Genomic DNA, 19,412 nt, shown 5'->3' on the forward strand with positions numbered 1-19,412 from the left:
GAGGGCGTTCATCAGCCCGCAGTGCCACCTTACCGTCCCACGCATTCAGGCCTCCAGTGGTCCTCCCCAAGCCCAGTACGTCCTTTTGCCTGCCCTCGCACTCTCCCTCAAGTGTTGCCTCCCATGTCAGGTACGTCTGTGCCTGCTCCTCGCGACTCTCCCTGAATGCGTTTCCCCAGTCATGTACGTCCTGTGCCCTCCTCCCCGCAACTCGCCCTAGAGTGCGTGTCACCAGCCCCCCGTCCACCTGTACCAGTCCAGCATCAGGCCTCCAGTGCGCCTCCACATCCTAGTTCTGTGCCTCCTCCGCGCACTTCGCCCTGAGTTGCGTGTCATCAGCCGTGCCAACCTGTACCGGTCCACGCATCACCCTCCAGTGTGCCTCGACAGTCCAGAGCTTCGCCAAACAGTCCGGAAACCTCCTGATACGGTTCCACAGTCCGAACCTCCGGAAACGTCCAGCATCCGAAAACCTCCTGAACGGTCCACATCCGGAAACCTCCCTGAGACTTCCACAGTCCGAAAAACCTCCTGAGACGCGTCCACAGTCCGAAAACCTCCTGAGACGTGCCACGCTTCCGAACCTCCTGAGCGTCCACGGTCCGGAACCTCCGAGACGTCCACGATCCTGAGCCTTCCTGAGACGGTCCCGGGTCCAGAGCCTTCCAGCGACCGTCCGCGTTCCAGAGCCATCACACACGTCCGCGCTCCAGAGCCCTCCAGCGACGGTCCGCCGGTCCAGAGCTCCCAGCGTACTGTGGTGTGTGAGCGCACTGCGAGTCTGGAGTTGTAGAGCTGGCACAACGTGTCCTGGACAGATGGACAACCTTCGCACGGCAAGATGCGGGGAGCTGCACAGACGTACCGGCTGTGGAGCCGCACTGTAACACGGTGTTAAACCGGCACACATATGTACCCGGAACGATAAACACGCTTCCTCAATAAGCTGAGTGCAGAAGCTGCACAGGACTGCAGGGCTGGGAGGCGTTACCTAGAGAGCGCTTGTGCCGGAGCGGTACAGTCTTCACCAGTACGCTAGCACGTCTCTTCAGACCAGTAGGTAGAAGACTGACTTCAGGTGGCATTAAAACTGTAGACACGCTCCTTTAGGCGGAAGTCGTGCCTCATGCACCAAATACACAACAGACTCTCTCATAACTCTTCTCTCCAATTTTCCCCATCAATTCACTGAACTGTTCTACTGATTTCACTCCCTTCCACTTCACCTCCAAGTTCACCTCACACTCTCCGCTGAGGACTGGCTCTGTGTGCACCCCCTCGGCTCCGCGACCACCACGAGTGGACGTGCTCGTTCACACCTCTTGCTCCGTCCGACCACCCCGTGTGACCACCCCGTGTGCCCCCCCCCACCCCCAAATTTTTTGGCTGCTTCTTGGGCCTACCCGTGTAGCGAACCCCTACTCTTAATTCAAAGTGGTAGAACAATGTTGAAGTAAAAGTATGATCTTTGTCCCCATGTGCAGTTGCAAACCGTAGTCTGGCATTTTTATGGCAGTTTTGGAGCAGTGGCTTCTTCCTTGCTGAGTGGCCTTTCAGGTCTTGTCGATATAGGACTCGTTTTACTGTGGATATAGATACTTTTGTACCTGTGTCCTCCAGCATCTTCACAAGGTCCTTTGCTGTTTTTCTGGGATTGATTTGCACTTTTCGCACCAAAGTACGTTCATCTCTAGGAGACAGAATGCGTCTCCTTCCTGAGCGGTATGACGGCTGTGTGGTCCCATGGTGTTTATACTTGCGATCTATTGTTTGTACAGATGAACGTGGTACCTTCAGGCGTTTGGAAATTGCTCCCAAGGATGAACCAGACTTGTGGAGGTCTACAATGTTTTTCTGAGGTCTTGGCGGATTTCTTTTGATTTTCCCATGATGTCAAGCAAAGAGGCACTTTAGCCTATCAAAAGCTTCTAAAGCCATGACATCATTTTCTGGAATTTTCCAAGCTGTTTAAAGGCACAGTCAATTTAGTTTATGTAAACTTATGACCTACTGGAGTTGTGATACAGTGAATTATAAGTGAAATAATCTGTTTGTAAACAGTTGTTGGAAAAATTACTTGTGTCATGCATAAAGTAAATGTCCTAACCGACTTGCCAAAACTATAGTTTGTTAACAAGACATTTGTGGAGTGGTTGAAAAACGAGTTTTAATGACTCCAACCTAATTGTATGTAAACTTCCGACTTAAACTGTGTGTATGCAGAACACACTTTGATCCAGGGACATAAGCTGCAGGTGGTTTGCAGACTGGCAAACTATTTCACGKCTGCCTGGGTAGAATAATGCCATAGTTATTTCTCACAGTAAATGCAATTATTTCAAGGAGAGGTGCTTGTGGGGAGGCATTAAAAGCATTCCAAAAAATAATTATAATTAACCGATTAATTTTTCGACAAAAGTAATCACATTCTTCTCCAATGCAAGGCCAAAATTCCAAGCCTGTGTTTTCAGACATCAGACAACTAAGTAGAGTGAACAGAAAACAGCCTGCAAGTTAACCTCCTGGTCTAGCTGATGTAGAGCTGCAATATCATATCACACTACAGTGAGTGTACAATAAGGTCAATATTTGCATATACTATATGTGACAGGAGTGCTCCCACGTTTAGCAGCAGTGATAATAAATACACAATATATCACCTATTCCCATGTGTTCACTCTGTAGATAAGAACAAAGGCTGTTTATGTGGCTCTAATGGAGCTCTATCAGCAGCTGCTCTCATGGCTTCACAGCAGCTAGGGATTGTAATCACCTGGTTGGCACCATACATATCCATAAACTACACTGTGACTTGGTGGAATATCAAATGGTGCAGTGACACTTCCACTGTGCACTTTGTTAACGGTTGTTGTTATTCATAAGTGCTTTCTCCAGATTTAAAGTCAAAGTACTTTCCAGTTATGCCCTGAATTAGAGAAGTGTTTGATTGTAGGTTTCATTAATGTCTAGGGGCGCACTGCGACAACCTGCATTGTGTTGCTAGTCCCCCCTCTGTCCCCGCCCTTTTCAAATGCCTTGACAGTTGCCTTGTGCATTTATCGACCAGAAGCCTAAAAACCACAACATGCCACTAATATGGACTCACCTCTGGCTTTTTCATGGACATTTTCTTTCAGACACTCTACCTTTATTTCTACCTTGTCAATATGTTTCTTGAATCTTTTGTTTGACTGCGAGATCTTCTTGTTATACCCCAACAAAAAGAGGACCAGACTAAAACGATGTGCGTTGTGCAGTCTTGGATGGAGGGAGTTGACACCTGATTTAGGAATAGGCAGCCCAGGAGCATGTGCCTGGTGACATCTCCCCCAGGTTAGCCGTCAGTACGGAATGGGTCATGCAATGTTTTTTCAATCAGATGTTAACTTCCTCCATCAGGGWCACACTGCTGTGCAAATCAAACATACTTGGAAAGGCGCAGAGGGGAAACTGATTCCTGTTTTAGTTTAGGTAATTACAAGGATTTGAACAGTGAGGGGAATAAGATGAGACAAACAGGATGTTTTACTGTTGTTGATGATATATGAATTTACATAATGTACCAAGATACTGTATATACAGTACATAAAGATAGGCAGCCAGTATAGACCTTATACATAGAGAGAGGGAGGATGTCAAGATGGAAGGATCAGGTTACAGCTGCTTTTCTCTCTGGCTTCTGTTCCATTAACTAATGGGCCTGGATGGGTGAGAGAGATTCAGACACTCTAGGAGGACAGTGGAAGATGTATAGAACTTGCTTCTTCATTATTGAAAACCGCATGTTTTGGCAATACAGCCTTCATGTGATATACTGTACTTCCAATACGCATCACTCATGACTTTACATCACTACAGTCCATTTGAACTTTTTAAGAAAGCATACAGGTAGTTATAATTTACCAAACTAACACACTAGCTGTCAAGCTACTGCGCTGTACTGTAGCTCACAATGTGCCACCTTTCTCCACCCACTCTGAATGCCTGCTCTGATTGCTAGCACATTGTGCAAATCCCCCCCCCCCCCCCCCGCCCCCCCCGGCTCTGTTTTTTGCAGCACAATTAAAGTCTGTCAGCACTACCAGACTAATACAGCTCTGGTGGACTGAGCCTCCATCACTGCAGCCCACTAAATTCAGCCCTCCCCCCACCATTTCCATTCAAGGTCTAAGAATTATAAAAGAGTTATTAATAAAGAGTAAGACAGCAGTAAAAGGTTTGTGAGGCTAAGAAAAATTGATGGGTGGAGGGATGGATACATGGACGGACAGAGGGATGGTTAAAGGACCCTGGGACTAAACAGCTCCCTCTGCAACTGGGTCCTAGACTTCCTGACGGGCCGCCCCAGGTGGTAAGGGTAGGTAACAACACATCCGCCACGCTGATCCTCAACACGGGGGCCCCTCAGGGGTGCATGCTCAGTCCCCTCCTGTACTCCCTGTTCACTCATGGCTGCATGGCAAGGCACAACTGCAACACCATCATTAAGTTTGCTGATGACACAACAGTGGTAGGCCTGATCACTGACAACGATGAGACAGCCTAAAGGGAGGAGGTCAGAAACCTGAACATGTGGTGCAAGGACAACAACCTCTCCCTCAACATGATCAAGACAAAGGAGATGATTGTGGACCACAGGAAAAAGAGGACCGAGCACACCCCCATTCTCATTGACGGGGCTGTAGTGGAGCAGGTTGAGAGCTTCAAGTTCCTTGGCGTCCACATCAACAACAAACTAACATGGGGTCAAGCGCACCAAGACAGTCGTGAAGAGGGCACAACCAAACCTATTCCCCCTCAGGAGAAAATATTTGGCATGGGTCCTCAGATCCTCAAAAGATTTTACAGCTGCACCATCGAGAGCATCCTGACGGGTTGCATCATTGCCTGGTATGGCAACTGCTCTGCCTCCGACCGCAAGCGCCAAGTCTAGGTTCAAGAGGCTTCTAAACAGCTTTTTCCCCCAAGCCATAAGACTCCTGAACAGCTAATCAAATAGCTACCCAGACTATGCATAGCCACTTTAACAACCCTACCTGCATGTACATAATTATCTCAATTACCTCGACACCGGTGCCCCCGCACATTGACACATTGACTCTGTGTCACGTTCTGACCTTAGTTCCTTTTTTATGTCTTTATTTTAGTTTGGTCAGGGCGTGAGTTGGGGTGGGCATTCTATGTTGTTTTTCTATGTTTTGTTCTGTTGGTAGATTTCTATGTGTTGGGCCTAATATGGTTCTCAATCAGAGGCAGGTGTCAGTCATTGTCTCTGATTGGGAGCCATATTTAGGTAGCCTGTTTGTCATTGTGTGTTGTGGGTGATTATTTTCTGTTCTGTGTTTTTGCTTCACCGTACAGGACTGTTCGTTTGTCGTTTTATTGTTTTTGTTCAGTGTTCAGTTTTCTTATTAAAACAATATGGACACTTACCACGCTGCGCATTGGTCCTCCTCTTCTTCCACCCACGACGAGCGTTACACTCTGTACCGGTACCCCCTGTATATAGCCACGCTATTGTTATTCACTGCTGCTCTTTAATTATTTGTTTTTCTTATCTCTTTTTTCTTAATTTAATTTTTTGGGGTATTTACTTAAAACTGCATCGTTGGTTAAGGGCTTGTAAGTAAGCATTTTACTGTAAGGTCTACTACACCTGTTGTATTCGGCGCATGTGACAAATACAATTTGATTTCATTTAAAGGCTACATTTTTTACTGTAAATGTGTCTCCATTATTTTATATACTTCCCATACCTAGTTTGCCTTAACACAGACAGACCAGCCAGGGACCATCCCCCAAAGAAGTGCTACTCCCAATTCTTGGAAGTCGTGATGACATCACCCACATGACTCATTGGTCAATGTTAAGTGTATAATGTTCTATTAAATAGGTACTAAATCATGACTCCACTCCCCTTACTTCCACACCTTAACCTGTCCCAGACAACCAAACACCATGCAGCCCCCCATGCAGACGCTGGCCAAATGTCATTTTCCCAGACCAACCACAAGGTTAATCATTCTCTAACCACTGCCCGCCTGTTTGTGTGTGTGAGTAGGGCAATAACGTCTGTGGGAAAGTGTGTGTTCTTGAGTATGTGCGTTTGTGCACGCGTGCATGCTACCCTATCTTCTGCATGTCCCTCTAGCCGATAATCCGTCCCATATCATAGCACATCTCTCAGGCCCTCTCTCCTCTGATTAGAGGGATGACGCCTGTATATTTCTTTATTACTAGGATAACCCCATTTGGATTGGACATTTCCATGCCGGTAATGGCATCGCCTGTCATGTAATTTCTCCCTATAGACACCTCTTTCCATTCACACTCAATATGGAATGGCTCTCAGGCTATTATCTGCACCTCCAAACCAACCCTGGGCTGTTGTCTTAGCCGGAAATGAAAGTAATGTTATACAAGATGGCCATCTACTAGATTTATTAGCAAGATAGCCCAGCTATATTACTGTGATTATGGATGAATACTTTTGGGTGGACCTAGGGTGTACCAACTTATACTGTTTGTGTTTGCATCTGTGTATCTCCAACACCATCATTTTAAGTGAAATTGTTGTCATGACCAATGTTTGTTTTGATAGTTATGGCTGTTTATTTTTTACGTTTGAGATGTTGTTATGGGTGTTCTAACTTGCACAATGGTTGAGATTTTTTTCCGGTGTCAGCTAATAGGGACAACCTCAAATGTAAATCTGCTCTTGTTTCGTAACGACAGTAATAATTTGTAATAATTACTGTTACCCGCTGAGTGCTTTGATGATTATTTTCATCCCTGAACTGGATATTAGTGTAAGATAACATTAATTTGGTCCCTTTAAATATTGTCTGACTCCTCTACCTCCCTTTGGCTCTTCTCCTTCTGGTCCTCTCAACAGGTGTAACAGGCCTGGTGCAGATAGATGAGAATGGGGACAGAGAGACAGACTTCGCTCTCTGGGACATGACTGACACCAACACCAGTATTTTCCAGGTACTGAACACACACACATCTCACTCACTTACTCTCACTCTCACTCTCTCTCTCACTCTCTCTCTCTCGCTCTCTCGCGCGCTCTCTCTCTCGTAAACTAAGGCTCCTCATCTCTTTCATTCTGCCAGTGCTCATGAAGCTGCCTGCCTGTGTACACAGTCTCTGTGTGTTTTGGAGATGGGTGCCAATGTGTTTCTCTTATGTAATGACAGAATGATAAATATTAATTGGTGGCAAGCCACTGAGGTTAATGACCAACTGATCCAGCGAGATCTAGAGTATGTACATGTACAGTTGAAGTCGGAAGTTTACATAAACTTAGGTTGGATTCATTAAAACTTGTTTTTCAACCACTCCACAAATTTCTTGTTAACAAACTAGTTTTGGCAAGTCGGTTAGGACATCTACTTTGTGCATGACACAAGTAATTTTTCCAACAATTGTTTTCAGACAGATTATTTCACTTATAATTCACTGTATCACAATTCCAGTGGGTCAGAAGTTTACATGCACTAAGTTGACTGTGCCTTTAAACAGCTTGAATGAAAAAAATGTCATGGCTTTAGAAGCTTCTGATAGTCAATTGCAGGTGTACCTGTGGATGTATTTCAAGCCTATTCAAACTCAGTGCTTCTTTGCTTGACATCATGGGAAAATCAAAAGAAATCAACCAAGACTCAGAAAAAAAATTGTAGACCTCCACAGGTCTGGTTCATCCTTGGGAGCAATTTCCAAACTCTGAAGGTACCACGTCATCTGTACAAATAGATCGCAAGTATAAACACCATGGGACCACGCAGCCGTCATACCGTCAGGAAGGAGACGCATTCTGTCTCCTAGAGATGAATGTACTTTGGTGCGAAAAGTGCAAATCAATCCCAGAAAACTTCAAGGACCTTGTGAAGATGCTGGAGGACACAGGTACAAAGTATCTATATCCACAGTAAAACGAGTCCTATATCGCAAGAATTGAAAGGCCGCTCAGCAAGGAAGAAGCCACTGCTCCAAAACTGCCATAAAAAAGCCAGACTACGGTTTGCAACTGCACATGGGGACAAAGATCATACTTTTAGGAGAATTTCCTCTGGTCTGATGAAACAAAAATATAACTGTTTGGTCATAATGACCATCGTTATGTTTAGTGGAAAAAGGGGGATGCTTGCAAGCCGAAGAACACCTCCCAACCGTGAAGCACGGGGGTGGCAGCATCATGTTGTGGGGGTGCCTTGCTGCAGGAGGGTCTGGTGCACTTCACAAAATAGATGGCATCATGAGGGAGGAAAATTATGTGGATATATTGAAGCAACATCTCAAGACATCAGTCAGGAAGTTAAAGCTTGGTCGCAAATGGGTCTTCCAAATGGACAATGACCAAGCTACTTCCAAAGTTTTGGCAAAATGGCTTAAGGACAACAAAGTCAAGGTATTGGAGTGGCCATCACAAGACCTGACCTCAATCCTATAGAAAATTTGTGGGCAGAACTGAAAAAGTGTGTGCGAGCAAGGAGGCCTATAAACCTAACTCAGTTACACCAGCTCTGTAGGACGAATGGGCCAAAATTCACCCAACTTATTGTGGGAAGCTTGTGGAAGGCTACCCGAAATGTTTGACCCAAGTTAAACAATTTAAAGGCAATACTACAAATACGAATTGAGTGTATGTAAACTTCTGACCCACTGGGATTGTGATGAAAGAAATAAAAGCTGAAATAATATTTCTCTACTATTATTCTGACATTTCACATTCTAAAAATAAAGTGGAGATCCTAACTGACCTAAGACAGGGAATTCTTACTCTGATTAAATGTCAGGAATTGTGAAAAACTGAGTTTAAATGTATTTGTCTAAGGTGTATGTAAACTTCTGACTTCAACTGTACATGTGTGGATGTGCGAGTACGTGCGTGTGTGTGTGCGTGTGTGTGTGCGTGCGTGTGTGTGTGTGTTTATGTGTGTGTGTGTGTGTGTGTTTATGTGTGTGTTTATGTGTGTGTGTGATAAGGGAGAGAGAGTGGATGCTTTTCACCCAGTGTGAGGGGGTGAGTGTCAAGTCTCTGGGCTGATTAGTGGCTCATTGAAAGTCGTCTCCATTATCACCCTATGCTAATGCATTGCATTGGAATAATGTGTCAATCTTGCCAGCCTGCCATCTCACTGTCTAAGAGGACCAAAATGGAAATAAGCCTTCTGGCTTTATTCTGTTTTTATCCTCTAAAATGTTTAATTATGTAATGTTGTCTCCGGCTGGAAAAGCCTACTGCTTTAAATGATCTAATACATTCAAATATCAATGTGTGGTATGTTATTTGTCTATACATTAGACATGTAATAGTAAGTTATACTGTGTTCCTTGCCAGATTGTGTTGGTGTACACGGCTCTCAGAAGAAGCTGCGGGCCTTGCCTGGGATGGACATCCAGTGGCCAGGGGGCGCTGCTTTTAGATGTGCCCGTCTGTGGCTTCAAGAAGACAACCCAGCCTGCCTCGCACGTCAGTGGACTCCGTCTGTCTCTCACTCACTTTTGTATACACTGCCCCCCATAAAATGTCTTAGTTTGCATGATGTAGCAGAAGTTATAGTAGTAATAACCAGTCAACGGCTTACGATGACTGACTTTACACTGTCATGCAGTGGCTGTATTGGAAGGACCAGGGGACCATAAAAATGTTTCCCCTGTCTCTTTTTCAGGAACCATCAATCACCAGATGGTAACAATTGTGGTGTTCTTCATCATTATCATCATCCTCACCATTACTGTCTTCATATACAGGTGAGTGTAGACAGGCCAGTTCACGCTCAATCAGCAAGTATGCACAGGGCCTAGAATCTGCGGGAAGAGTTTTATGTTATTACATTTATAGCATTGTTCACATATCTAAAAGAGCAATCTATCATCTCTTTCTCTCTCTTTCACATACACACACACACACACAGGAAGCTGAAGCTTGAAAATGAGCTGGTGGCTCAGCTGTGGAGRGTCTCCTGGGAGGATATTCAGATGAGCAACATGGAGAAAGTGCTGCGAAGCGCAGGCAGCAAGCTCACTCTGTCCCTGGTGAGTCCACACTCACATGCACGCTTGCAACAACACACACATTTCACAATACACACAGTCTTGCACAAAACTGATCCCATCCCACCTTTCGCTTTATTTACAGAGGGGCTCCAACTACGGCTCCCTATTAACAGGAGATGGAAACTTTCAGGTATTTGCCAAGACAGGCTACTACAAGGTAAGTAGGGTGTGCGTGTGTGTGTGCATGTGTGCATGAAAGAAAGTAACCTTTTAATGTCAAGTGCATTGAATGCATAATGTTTTCTCTGTCTTTCAGGCGAATATTGTGGCCATCAAATACATCAACAGAAAACGCATTGAGCTCACCAGAAACGTGCTGTTTGAACTGAAACATGTGAGTCCTCATGAGGTTGTAGTGTGACGTGKGTATWCTCCAGAAWGYATATGTGCATCAGAGAATAGYGCTGTCCCTAAATGTGTAAAACACATGGTGTCCTCCTTTCCTTCCCTCTCCAGATGCGTGATATTCAGAATGAGCACCTGACCCGCTTCATCGGAGCCTGCATCGACCCCCCCAACATCTGCATCATCACAGAGTACTGTCCTCGGGGTAGCCTACAGGTAGCCACCCCTCACCACAACTCCACTGACCCATTACAAATCTTTAGGAAACATTTTCCTTGTCTAAATGGTGTGTGTGTGTGTGTGTGTGTGTGTGTGTGTGTGTGTGTGTGTGTGTGTGTGTTTGTTGTGTGTGTGTTGTGTGTGTGTGTGTGTGTGTGTGTGGTGGTGTGTGTGTGTGTGTGTTTTTCATCCTTCAGACATCATGGAAAACAGAGAGCATCACACTGGATTGGATGTTCAGATACTCTTTAATCAATGACATTGTCAAGGTAACCACTGCTCTACACACTCTCCTGCTTATCTTTCCATATGTCACTCAATTGACTTCAGATAACACATTTGCATCATTCAAGTGAACGTCCATATGCTTTGCCAAACATTTTAGACTAAAGCTGAATATAAATAACTCATTATATCTAATCTCTCCTTTTGACTATCCCTTTCTCTTCTCTTTCTACATTGACCCTCTATCCCTACCTCCCCTCCTCTTCTCCTTACCAGGGCATGGCTTTCCTCCACAACAGTGTCATCGTCTCCCACGGCAACCTGAAGTCGTCCAACTGCGTGGTGGATAACCGCTTTGTGCTGAAGATCACYGACTACGGCCTGTCCAGCTTCCGCACYGAGAGCAACACAGACGACGCCCATGCTTACTATGCCCGTTAGTCACCTGGCTCTGCAGGAMATTKCCCTTTAGACACAGATYTAGGATCAGCTTAMCCTGATCAAATCCTTAAGAGKGTGAAATACGAAACTGACCTTAGATCAGTGYCTGTAGGCAAATTRATTATRCTTTTAGTYAAYTTRTCCATCTATGTKTGTAGGRAAGCTGTGGATGGCCCCAGAGCTGCTGAGGTTGGAGAGACCACCTCCATGTGGCACACAGAAGGGAGACGTCTACAGCTTTGGCATCATTCTCCAAGAGGTGGCGCTACGCCACGGTGCCTTCTATCTGGAGGGAGAGCCGCTCAGCCCCAAAGGTAACACACACACACAGACACAGACACACACACGCACTCTCTCTTTCTACATGACAGACATTTGGGACCGATTTGATCCTATGTAGCAAAATTTGAAATTGTGTTTTTTACATTGGATAAAAGTAGAGATTCAGAGCGCGAAAGTTATAGATAATACACTACAGTTGAGGAACAATGGGAAAGTAATTTTGCTTTGAAAGTTGATAAACTTGTAACCCCACTTTTGAGAAAATGGCTCTTGAATGTTTTGGTACACCTACTAGAGAGCTCTTCTTTGTCTAAACCCATTCAGGATCATTCACAACCTCTTAAGCCTTAGCCCCACCCATCTCTTTAAGGATTCACATGTGAGTCCATGTGCTAAACAGAGTGAGTAAGTTCCCAGACAACTGAGAACTTGGAAAAATACAAGGTGAAATCATGACGTCAGTGATCTTCAGGTCAAAAAGTCAGGGCTCTAGAAAGAGGCACCTGCCTCCCCAGTTGTCTTGAACACACTGAAGTCGGAAGTCTGAAATTTCCGAGTCCCCAGTTTTTGAACGCAGCAATAATCCCAACCCATACTACTAGCAATACAAACTGATTGTCATAGCTAGCCACCATGCATGAATCTCCAGGTAGCTAAAGCTAACCAACTAGGTTCAATGTTAGCTAGCTAGCTAACATTAGGTTATAACTAGCAATGCAAATAGATTTCGGAGATACAAATAATAATATTACACAGATCATACACGTAACGTTAGCTAGTGAGCCAGCCAGCTAACGTTAGCTAGCTAGCTAACACTACGCTTTAACTTAAAATGAAAATGACATTCTGACTAAATTTGAAATGTATAATATCTGAAAATGTATCTAGCTAGACTTTCTTACCCGTATACATGGATGAACGCTTCTCCCTCTCTGTCACCGTTGCCATGGTTGCCCTTAGTTTGAAGATGTAATCCGGAGACAGGTGTTTTATACAACAGCTTTCTGTGTTCTCTTTTCGACTCCCGCTGCATATTTGCAATCAAACGCTAGAATTTACTCCATCTCCATAGCAATCATACTCCACTACCACCGGGCATTCAACTTCTTCCGTGACAACAACATTGTTGATCGCTGTTTCTGAAGACTCTACAATGTCTGGTTCAATTAAAATGTTTTTATCTAAATCAGGGATTTCCTCATCATCTGATTCATTTTCAGAGTCAGAGAGAGTCAGCATGGCACGATCGTCCTCCAGACAGTGGAGAGCAGTAGCAATACTTCTGCAGTTTTTTATGATATCTTTCAAAAAAGCTGTGGTAGAAAGGATTACCTACACATACTGAGCAGCTCATGTTATAGACAGAAGCATACTACATGGCTACATACTCATCTCTCTATAAGAGCTCAGGGCCAGACCCAGATGCAGACACGGGAGGCAGATGGTTTGAGTGTTTGATATTTATTAGTTCCAAAAAGGGTAGGCAAGAGAATAGTCATGGACAGGCAAAGGGTCAAAACCAGATCAGAGTCCAGGAGGTACAGAGTGGCAGGCAGGCTCGAGGTCATGGCAGGCAGACTGGTCAGGCAGGCGGGTTTAGAGTCCAGAAAACAGGAAAGGGTCAAAACCAGGAGGACTAGCAAAAGAGAGAATAGCAAAAGCAGGAGCACGGGAAAAACACGCTGGTTGACTTGAAACAGACAAGACGAACTGGCACAGAGAGACAGGAAACACGGGGATAAATACACTGGGGAAAATAAGCTACACCTGGAGGGGGTGGAGACAATCACAAGGACAGGTGAAACAGATCAGGGCGTCACACTCTCGGCATGTCCAGCCCATCCATTATCTCAGCCAATCATGGCTAGCGGGAAGGTTCCTGCCTTTTCCCGTGGCTAAACCAACTAGGCTTGTAATTTATTCATATTTACAGATGGCAAACAAGTTTGTTATTAAGGCACAGGAAAGTTCATTGTTCCAGAAGGCATTTCTGCACAAAAAAGCATTTTGATAAAAAATTTAAATGTTCATGTTCAAATGCCTCTCCTGTGAAGTAGTGACATGCGACATACTCCTAGTTTCCTGAAACTAGTCACATTTGTGCTCCCATACACTTTTGGTCATAAGCACGCTTATTTGCACATAAACACAGATGTATTATAAAGAAAGAGAGAATACCATTGCTGCTCAGTAAATTATACTCCAGATTGTGTCCAAGATAAACATTGTTTGTATGTTTCTTCCATCAAAAGCATAACAAACAAACCTAACAAGCCTCCTTCTCCTCAAGGCTCTGTGGTCTTTGCTGACTGCATTATCGCAGAGTAGCGATAAGGCAATTAGAGCAACTCAAAACAAAAGCTGTTATTCTGCACATTGCACCCGCAAGTCTGTTTACTCAGGAAAGCTCTGTAGAAAACACAAACCTATCAAAAAACACATAACAGCTCCAGTGACTCAACAAAGCTACATACAGTATGTCGTTACATTTTACTCCATGTGAACTGTATTCTTTATATTTCAAGGTTCCTCCTTGACTCGACTCACAAATAAACATGACATGAAATTCAACAAATGAAGTGTAGACATCCAAATATTGACACAACCCAATGTTCATTTCAGAGCTGCTGACCAATATGCCACGACGTTAAAATGGAGACATGGAACAGTTTTGCAATTGCAACCATTTGGCAACTTAAACTAGGGAAAGTTCATGAATTTGTCGAACACGCTCCCAAAAGTGACAGATTTTTTGCCTCCTTTTCTATTTTCTCACTCAGCCCCTCTTGTACCCCACTTACCCTGAAGAGCCTACTCTAATGATATGGAGGACGAGAGCTAATATACCTCTCTGCTTTGTACTAAGGATAGTTAAGCCCACACAAACACTTGTAGGGACAAACACACAGTCACATGCTTTATATAACACAGAAACATATTATATTTGTTTACCTTCCACTGTACTGTTTTCTGTGTCTCTGTCTTAGAGTAAAGCAACACAATTTTAATAAAATATCAGATTGTAAGTACATAGCTGCAACCAAGATATTTATTTTTCATTTGAGCAGGGGTGTGTGACTCTTTAGAACGTTTTTTATTATCAGTCAAGATTTCAGATTAAATTGTAGTTAGTTTGGGAACAACAATCTGTCCTATCTTCCTTCTTTAGAAAACTGAAAAAGAAAGAGATTGGATTTCTTGCTATACAGATCAGCAATAACAGCTGTTGTTGTGTTCCAAGTCAAGTCTCCGTCACAAGGTGAAACGAGGAGAAAACCTTGCTGTCACCCATGTCTGCCAACCACCACTGCTCAGTGAATTCGTTTTTTTTCAAAACCATAATTGCATGAAATTGTGCAAAGTTGTAGAAAATTGAACGTGATTGTAGTCGATTGCAAAAGTGGTGTACCGAGAGAGAAGCAAGTGTTTGTATTTGCTCATCAGAGTGTAACACGTTGTACTGGCAGACAGCAGCTGTTGTGTGACAGAAAGACTTAGAACCAGAGCATGCCATTTATGCCACTGACACCACTTTATGGTCTTAACTCAATTAGGCTGCATGGCCTGCTGTTGGGTCTCTGTGTGTGTGTGTGTGTGAGTGCGTCTGTGTGTGTGTGTGTGTGTGTGTGTGTGTGTGTGTGTTTGCATGCTTAATTTTTTTTCTGAATGAGCGCAGAAACAGGGGAATAGGGTGAGAAATGATGAAAGTGTGAACGAGAGGATAGAATAAATTGGGAGGGAGAGATAATGGAAAGATTGTGAAAGCATAGATATGAACACAATGGAAAGGAAATTGGACTGGAATCTCTGAGAAGATGAAAGTAGAAGGAATGACACTAGATAGGAAATATAACATTTTACCATCTATAGGAATGCTTTATACACTGTCACGTTCTGACCATAGTTCTTGTGTGTTTTACTTGTTTTAGTGTTTGGTCAGGACGTGAGCTGGGTGGGCAGTCTATGTTGTGTGTCTAGTTTGTCTGTTTCTATGTTTGGCCTAATATGGTTCTCAATCAGAGGCAGGTGTTTTGTGTTTTGTGTTGTCTCTGATTGGGAATCATATTTAGGTGGCTTGTTTTGTGTTGGGGTTTGTGGGTGGTTGTTTCCTGTCTTTGTGTTCGTTTCACCAGAGAGGACTGTTTCGGTTTGCCACGTTTGTTATTTTTTGTATTGTATTGTGTAAGTGTTCACGTTTATCGTCTGTCATTAAATCATGTTGAGCACGAACTACGCTGCGTCTTGGTCCGATCCCTGCTACACCTCCTCTTCAGACGAGGAGGAGGATGGCTGCCGTTACAGAACCACCCACCAAACTTGGACCAAGCAGCGTAGTAACGGGCAGCAGCGACAGCAGCGGCCCATTACACAGGACTCCTGGACATGGGAGGAAATTCTGGAGGGTAAGGGACACTGGGCTAAGATTGGAGAATATCGCCGCTCTCGTGAAGAGCTGGAGGCAGCTAAAGCCGAGGAGCGGTGGTATGAGGAGGCAGCACGGAAGCGTGGCTGGAAGCCCGAGAAGAAACCCCAAAAATGTATTGGGGGGGAGCTAAAGGGGAGTGTGGCGAAGTCAGGTAGGAGACCTGCGCCAACTTCCCGGGCTTACCGTGGAGAGCGAGAGTACGGGCAGACACCGTGTTATGCGGAAGAGCGCACGGTGTCYCCTGTACGTGTGTATAGCCCGGTGCGGTACATCCCAGCTCCACGTATYGGCCGGGCTAGACTGAGCATTGAGCCAGGTGCCATGAAGCCGGCTCAACGCATCTGGTCTCCAGTGCGTCTCCTCGGGCCGGTGTACATGGCACCARCCTTACGCATGGTSKCCCCGGTCCGCCAGCACAGCYCAGTGCGGGTTATTCCACCTCCCCGCACTGGTCGGGCTACGGGGAGCATTCAACCAGGTAAGGTTGGGCAGGCTCGGTGCTCAAGGGAGCCAGTACGCCTCACGGTCCGGTATATCCGGCGCCACCTCCTCGCCCCAGCCCAGTACCACCAGTGCCTACACCACGCACCAGGCTTCCTGTGCGTCTCCAGAACTCTGTTCCTCCTCCACGCACTCTCCCTGTGGTGCGTGTCTCCAGCCCGGTACCACCAGTTCCGGCACCACGCACCAAGCCTACTGTGCGTATCCAGAGCCCTGTACGCACTGTTCCTTCTCCCCGCACTCGCCCTGAGGTGCGTGCCCTCAGCCCGGTACCACCAGTGCCGGTACCAAGCACCAGGCGTATAGTGCGCCTCGAGAGTCCAGTGTGCCCTGTTCCTGCTCCCCGCACTAGCCTTGAGGTGCATGTCTACAAACCGGTACCACCAGTTCCGGCACCATGCACCAGGCCTACTGTGCGCCTCAGCAGGACAGAGTCGGCCGTCTGCCCAGCGCCATCTGAGCTGCCTGTCTGCCCAGCGCCGTCTGAGCACAAAAATAACAAACGTGGCAAACCGAAACAGTCCTCTCTGGTGAAACGAACACAAAGACAGGAAACAACCACCCACAAACCCAACACAAAACAAGCAACCTAAATATGATTCCCAATCAGAGACAACACAAAACACCTGCCTCTGATTGAGAACCATATTAGGCCAAACATAGAAACAGACAAACTAGACACAACATAGAATTCCCACCAGCTCACGTCCTGACCAAACACTAAAACAAGTAAAACATACAAGAACTATGGTCAGAACGTGACAGAACCCCCTCCTGAGGTGTGGACTCCGAACGCACCACCTAAAACTCTAGGGGAGGGTCTGGGTGGGCATCTGTCCTCGGTGGCGGCTCCGGCGCTGGACGAGGATCCCACTCCACCATTGTCTTAGTCCCCCTCCTTAGCGTCCTTTGAGTGCGGACCCTCGCGCCGACCTTGGCCTAGGAACCTTCACAACGGTCCCCACTAGATTGAGGAAACTCCTCCGGACTGAGGGACAGCTCATGACAGAGGGACAGCTCAGGACAGAGGGACAGCTCAGGACAGAGGGGCAGCTCCGGTGAATGGCAGCTCCGGACTGAATGGCAGCTCCGGACTGAATGGCAGCTCCGGACTGAATGGCAGCTCATGACTGGAGGGCAGCTCATGACTGGAGGGCAGCTCATGACTGGAGGCAGCTCATGACTGGAGGGCAGGTCTGGCAGCTCCTGACTGGCGGGCGGCTCTATCAGCTCCTGACTGGCGGGCGGCTCTAGCAGCTCCTGACTGGCTGGCGGCTCTGGCAGCTCCTGACTGGCGGGCGCTCTATCAGCTCCTGACTGGCGGGCGGTCTGGCGGCTCCTGACTGGCGGGCGGCTCTGGCGGCTCCTGACTGACGGACGGCTCTAGCGGCTCCTGACTGACGGGCAGCTCAGACGGCGCTGGGCAGGCAGGCAGCTCAGACGGCGCTGGGCAGGCAGGCAGCTCAGACGGCGCTGGGCAGCAGGCAGCTCAGATGGCGCTGGGCAGGCAGGCAGCTTAGATGGCGCTGGGCAGGCAGGCAGCTCAGATGGCGCTGGGCAGGCAGGCAGCTCAGATGGCGCTGGGCAGACGGGCAGCTCAGACGGCGCTGGGCAGACAGGCAGCTCAGATGGCGCTGGGCAGACGGCCGACTCTGTCCTGCTGAGGCGCACAGTAGGCCTGGTGCATGGTGCCGGAACTGGTGGTACCGGTTTGTAGACATGCACCTCAAGGCTAGTGGCGGGAGCAGGAACAGGGCACACTGGACTCTCGAGGCGCACTATACGCCTGGTGCTTGGTACCGGCACTGGTGGTACCGGGCGCTGAGGGCACGCACCTCAGGGCGAGTGCGGGGAGAAGGAACAGTGCGTCAGGGCTCTGGATACGCACAGTAGGCTTGGTGCGTGGTGCCGGAACTGGTGGTACCGGGCTGGAGACACGCACCACAGGGAGAGTGCGTGGAGGAGGAACGAGTTCTGGAGACGCACAGGAAGCCTGGTGCGTGGTGTAGGCACTGGTGGTACTGGGCTGGGGCGAGGAGGTGGCGCCGGATATACCGGACCGTGAGGCGTACTGGCTCCCTTGAGCACCGAGCCTGCCCAACCTTACCTGGTTGAATGCTCCCCGTAGCCCGACCAGTGCGGGGAGGTGGAATAACCCGCACTGGGCTGTGCTGGCGGACGGGGACACCATGCGTAAGGTTGGTGCCATGTACACCGGCCCGAGGAGACGCACTGGAGACCAGATGCGTTGAGCCGGCTTCATGGCACCTGGCTCAATGCTCAGTCTAGCCCGGCCGATACGTGGAGCTGGGATGTACCGCACCGGGCTAAATACACGTACAGGAGACACCGTGCGCTCTTCCGCATAACACGGTGTCTGCCCGTACTCTCGCTCTCCACGGTAAGCCCGGGAAGTTGGCGCAGGTCTCCTACCTGACTTCGCCACACTCCCCTTTAGCTCCCCCAATACATTTTTGGGGTTTCTTCTCGGGCTTCCAGCCACGCTTCCGTGCTGCCTCCTCATACCACCGCTCCTCGGCTTTAGCTGCCTCCAGCTCTTCACGAGAGCGGCGATATTCTCCAATCTTAGCCCAGTGTCCCTTACCCTCCAGAATTTCCTCCCATGTCCAGGAGTCCTGTGTAATGGGCCGCTGCTGTCGCTGCTGCCCGTTACTACGCTGCTTGGTCCAAGTTTGGTGGTGGTTCTGTAACGGCAGCCATCCTCCTCCTCGTCTGAAGAGGAGGTGTAGCAGGGATCGGACCAAGACGCAGCGTAGTTGTGCTCAACATGATTTAATGACAGACGATAAACGTGAACACTTACACAATACAATACAAAAAATAACAAACGTGGCAAACCGAAACAGTCCTCTCTGGTGAAACGAACACAAAGACAGGAAATCTCCCT

At 47.1% G+C, this 19,412-nt stretch overlaps 1 protein-coding gene and 1 pseudogene across 1 annotated transcript in view; one reads left to right on the top strand and one right to left on the bottom strand.

The window, feature by feature from the left end:
• LOC111965006 (DNA-directed RNA polymerase III subunit RPC7-like) overlaps positions 1 to 19,412 on the bottom strand; it is a 737,315-nt gene that overhangs the window by 657,524 nt on the left and 60,379 nt on the right. The gene's annotated exons all lie outside the window — the stretch shown is intronic.
• The window catches only part of LOC111965026 (atrial natriuretic peptide receptor 1-like), a 76,939-nt pseudogene that overhangs the window by 45,633 nt on the left and 11,894 nt on the right, over positions 1 to 19,412 (top strand).

The sequence above is a fragment of the Salvelinus sp. IW2-2015 genome, linkage group LG6.1 (assembly GCF_002910315.2).
Source record: "Salvelinus sp. IW2-2015 linkage group LG6.1, ASM291031v2, whole genome shotgun sequence".
Taxonomy (NCBI): domain Eukaryota; kingdom Metazoa; phylum Chordata; class Actinopteri; order Salmoniformes; family Salmonidae; genus Salvelinus; species Salvelinus sp. IW2-2015.